At 39.2% G+C, this 5596-nt stretch overlaps 1 pseudogene; it reads right to left on the bottom strand.

Moving 5' to 3' along the window:
* Positions 1-2652: 2652 nt before the first annotated feature.
* Positions 2653-3514, bottom strand: LOC148532120 (zinc finger MYM-type protein 1-like; annotated as a pseudogene).
* Between the last annotated feature and the right edge of the window lie 2082 nt (positions 3515-5596).

Here is a 5596-nt window from a genome sequence, read left to right as displayed (position 1 = left end):
AGAAAACTGCTGCCTTTGGCCTGTATTGGTGAAAAATAGTGAAATCAATATTGTGAGCTGTGAGGTGGTTAAAAATGCCTAGAAATGCCTGAAAATTATTGTTATTAAGGTTAATAACACTGTAGGAACAAAAACAGGCCCAAATTATGTGGTTTTAGCTGTTAATAGAATTTTTTGGAAAAAATACAGATCCAAAACCAAAACCTGAAAACAAAATACCATGGAAAAAAATTCAAAACCAGATTCAGATCCAAAACCAGGGGAGATCCAGATCCAAAACCAAAATCAAAACACGCTGGTCGGCGCACATCTCTACTTTATACACACATATCTAGATTTAGAGTTTTAATGCAAGTTTATTAAATGCCTAGTGTCAACATGACACTTATGCAACCTTTCCAAACTTTTGAAACATCTTCAGATACATCTGACTCAGAATGCATTTATACTTCCCTTCTCTTCTGCCCTCTGGAAAGCCAGATCCATTTGTAATAAACTAGCACCCGGTCACACTCATTTTATCTCTAAATCCTTCAGCCTCCTGGCCCTCATAGGAACCTGACTTTCTCCCTTTGACAACACCTCACCTGCTACTCTCTCTTATGGGCATATTTCTTTCATCCACTCTACCAGGCCTGGTGACCAACCAGGTGGTAATGTTAGCATCTAAGATAAATTCTATCCACCTTTTCTTTACAGACTACCTTCAGGTCATATTGATCTACCACCCTCAAGGCCCCTAAACCAAATGCTTTGATAACTTTGCAGCCTGGCTCCCTTCTCTCTCCACCTCTAACCTTGTCTCTTTCTTTACTTCCAAATTAGAATCCATATGGCAAGTAATCTCCTACTGCCAGGACCCTCAGCCCTCCTTTTCCCAATTTTCCTAATTTTCTCCCTCCAACTCCCCCTTTTTGTGCTTTTTCCTCCCTGTGAATGGGGAGGAAATACAGTTTCTCCTCTCTGCTTCTCTCCTTTCTACATACCAACTTGATCCCATCCCCTTCCATCTCCTCACCTCTCTCTACTTTAGCATCTACCTACAGCTTACTCATCTCTTCAATCTTTCCCTCTCATCTGACACCTTTGTGTATCCAAATAACCATCTCTATCAAACTACCATCGAATCTCTCTCATCCCATTCATCTTTAAAACACTTCATAGACTTGTCCACACCTACCTCTCTGCTAACATCCTTATTACACCTATCTCCAAACCAATTTTGCTTCAAGCAGCCCCTCAAAACCCACTTATTCACCTTTGTGTACTGATCTCTGCCTAATCTGGTCCTCCTACCCACATCCCTAATCCCTTGTATATTCCCAGTACCTGCATTCCTTACCTTTTCCTATTTATAATGTAAGCTGTCATGAGTAGAGCCCTCCCTACTAGTGTTTTTCTCTCCTACTATGTCCTCTATCTCAGATAAATGTTATGTGTCAGTATTATTTATATGTATTTTGCCCACCTTTGTTATGAGTCAGTATTATGTACTATGCATTTACATTTGTTTTTTTTGCATTGGGTATATCATGGCGTCTAAGCTGGATCAGTAGCGGAACTAGAGAGTGGTGGGCCCAGGTGCAAGAATATGCTTTGGGCTTCCCCCCCATTCCTGGCAACCCACAGCCCAACATCTGACACAAACTCACAGAAGAAAAACAAGAGACGTTAGTACCTTGCATTGTTTACTCCATTTCAAGCATGTGTACAGTACAATATACTATGACCACATACAATTAGCACAAATGTAGAAAAAAGCTGAAACATACAATCCCACATATAAATATTAAACATAACATTAAGATCAATAAATAGTATATTAAATTTTAGAACAGAGGGCCTGATTCAGAGCCGCTCGTAAGCGGCCACTCATTCGCTCTGAGCGATGTTCGCACAACTGCGCATGTGTATGGGTTGTAAAGCGCATGCGCAAACCATTCATTGCGGTCAGAAATCGTGCACTCGCAAAACAGCGAGGGGCTGCTAATTTGATTGACAGAATGTACCGTTTGTGGGTGGTAACAGGGGAAGGTGCTTGAAAACGGGGGAGTGGAGATCTGAACGCAGGCGTGCCTAACGGTCAAAAGGGCATTTAATGGGAGTGCATAATTAGTAAAGGAGCGTCATCGACCACGTCACTTGGTTGTCTTTTAGCCTGAACTGCTCGCAGTGATAGCGGTAAGCAAAACCTACCACAAGCATTGCGAGCAGTTCAGATGCCTTTCAATGTACCTGATTAATCTAATAAATACCGGAGATGACGTGTGATGCGAATGGTAAAGGAGCATCTTCACAAAAAAGCGAGCGCATTTTTCGTTCACTCGCTCAGACATAGAGGTGTCAACAAACCGCAAAGAGCGAGCGCTCAATTTAAATAGCCGGCCCCTTTTTTGGAACGACCGTCCGCAAATAGCGTCCGGGTCTGAATCAGGCCCAGAGACTGTTTTCCTTGTTGTCATTTCTCTTACGCATAACCAATTTCAAGAGGGACCCAGGTTTCTGAGGTCTTTGGGATATAACTATCACCTACTGCTTTAGGAAACAAAGCAGATTCTACACCCATTTTTTCAGGAGATTTTTGTGAGTGCATAGAATCAAATTGTAAAGACAAACCTATTACTGCTCATCCAAAAATCCACAAAAATGAATCTACTTTACATTTGACTTGAAGTTCATCTTCCTTTCTTTTCGGTCAGCAAATTCGTCAATGATTTTATCTAATTGAAGGTTCTTTGCCATCTCATTTTTGATGGATAATATTGCTAATCCTTGAAATCTTTCTTGTCCCATTGTGCTGCGTAAATGATTTTTTATTATTTTTAGTTTTGAGAATGAACATTCAGCAGTTGCTACTGTTCCTGGGATGGACAGAAACAAGATAATAGCTATACATACTTCTGGAAAACTTGATGACAAAACACTATTCTCAGTAATGAGTAACTTTGCCAAATCTTCCACTGTAGATAACTTAGAAATCTCTTTTAAACATGTTCTGAAAGCAAGAAATTGCTCTGAGAAAAACCCAGTAAAGTCTTTACTGAAATATTTAATTAGCTGTTCAGCATCCTCATAGAGCTGTTTATCTGTTACTGTCACAAGTGTGCTTGGTAGAATCACTTTAAACATTTTGACAGTGGCATCCAGACTCTTGAAACGATTAGACAGTTGTGCCACAATAATATGCAAACAATCACAGAAAATATTTACTTGAAAGGATCTTTCTGGATTTAACCTTTCATCCTCACACAACTCATCAAAATGTTTTTTTTACTCTTATTCTCCTTTTGGCATCCATATTCCACTATTCAGACATGTTTATAGCAATATTTTTAGCTTCTTCAAATTTGTTTCTAAACAGCGTCAGTGACTCTATTGCACTACAAATTAACTTTGCAGCATTTTGCAGCAAGTGTGTTTGTTTGGACTGTAGGCATTTAGAAACAGAATTGACTGTTTCAAAAATCATTTTTTGAAGTACTATCTGTACTACAAACTCAAAACATACTAGCATTTTTTTTCAAAGCAGCAGCTTCATTACATTCATCTTTGTTCTTGCTGAGAAGAATTTTTCTTGTACAGTGCCTTCATTATGTCCTTATACTGGAATCTCAAAGCGGTAAGAGAATCATTCTTTGAAGACCAATGTGTTGGACATAATCTTTTTAAAGTAACATTGCTGCCAATCTCAGCGTCAGAGAGAGATGCCAACTCTGACAACATGGCCCCTCGTTTGACACTATGGCCAAAGAAAGTGTACACTCTTTCAAGCACAGCATAGAACTGTTTCATTTCAGGTAAACTCTGAATACAGTCATTTAATGCAAGATATAAATTGTTGGCAGCACAATGTACATATTCTGCACTAGGTTCTCGCCGAGCTATTCTTGCCTGCACTCCTGCGTAAATGGCGCTCATTTTTGCTGCCCCATCATACCCTGGCCCACGGCACTTTGATCATTCTAAACTTTTTCCTTCAATACAGTTTACTATTTCTTTCTCAAGGCCAGCAGCTGTTTGATCAGATACAGCATGAAACCCTAAAAAGGACTCTTTGATTTTCACACTAGTTACCAAGCTCATTGCTTTCTAATGTCATATAACGAAATACTTGACTTAGTTGGTTAGTTTTTTTAAATCTCTTGTGTTGTATCCATAGTGATTGAGAAAAAAGGTGCTGCTTTGATTTTGTCAACAATTTCATTCTCAATCTTTTTGGTCAGCAGTTTAATAATTTCATCTTGAATCTTGTGAATTAAATATCTAACAGAGCCTCTAGGTATACTAATTGACTGCTTCAAAACTGGGTCTTACTTTGCAAGAAGTTCAACAATTGACAGAAAATATCCGCTATTAACATGTCCTAAAACTTCTCTATGCCCTCTGAAAGGGAGATTACACATTGACCTTGTTAGCATTACATTAAAAAAGCGATCCAATACTTGTCTCAAGAAGTTCTTTGCTTTTAAGAGCTCCCATCTATTTTCTTCATCAATAGTACCATGCATTCGCTAATGCTGAAATACAATACAAGCATTTTAGTGTTGTTGGGATTTTTCATGAGTACTTAATCTGTCAGTTAAGTGACACTAATCTCTCACACCAGTCACCCATGCTGCATTATATGCATTAGTATTACCATCAGCAAAGAGCCAACATGGCTCACAGTGTGCGCTATCTAATTTAGGTGGATAGCAAAGCCATGCACGGGGTATGATTACACCGGCTTTTGTTCTCATAGTGTAATAGGTTTCAGAAAAGCACCGGACCCCTTGCTTTTCAGCTCTCGGAAAGATCCCTTTGGGTTTACACGAACACTGAGAAATTATATATCTTTTTTGTTTTATTGGTGGTGATATCTGATTGAAAATCTCCTCGATCTGTAGGATATTTGCTTCCTGTACACTTTCTTCAGGACTTTCCTCTACTGTATAGTTGTCAGATTCATCTATATTTAACAATACATCACTCCTATCCACTTCTGCAATATTATCCTGGTTTTCACACTCTTTACTTGTTTCAGAACTTGTACTTGCTGCTCTGTCTTGCAGTATGTCTTTAAATTCAACATTGCTACTACTGTTTGGGTTGCTGCCAGAATCAGGGATTTCAATACATTGAAAAAAACCTGCTAATCTTTGGTAGCTTGGCACTCTGTTCTAATTATTCCTTCATATCTTTTTTTGCACCCCACTTTTAGATTTAGCCAACATTGCTGAAAAAACAAACTAGAGTTGATGACACCCACTGTAAATCAAACAGTAGCCAATTCCATACAAACCTCAGTCTCTCCGAACCTCTGCCCATTCCCTGTTTTCACTTACCTTTATTGTTCTTTATTCTTTTGCTGGCAGCTATTTTGCGCTGCTGGCAGGTGGGCATCATGTGCCATGGGCAGGCGGGTCATCTGTGTAAAAATATATACACTTTGAGCAGATCTACACTTTAGGGACATACTGTAATATAATTGCATAATTTGACAAATTCAGTTTCTAAAATGCCTCATAGTAGTGCTGCCAGTTCCTTCCTAACCCCACAGGAGCTCCATACCATTTAGATACATCTCTCAGTGTCTCTCCAGACCCCTGCCCAATCC

This window comes from Taudactylus pleione, unplaced genomic scaffold, assembly GCF_031769625.1.
Source record: "Taudactylus pleione unplaced genomic scaffold, aTauple2 ptg000083l, whole genome shotgun sequence".
NCBI lineage: Eukaryota > Metazoa > Chordata > Amphibia > Anura > Myobatrachidae > Taudactylus > Taudactylus pleione.
The sequence above is the reverse complement of the archived record's forward strand: the minus strand, read 5'-3'. Positions and strand labels throughout refer to the sequence as shown.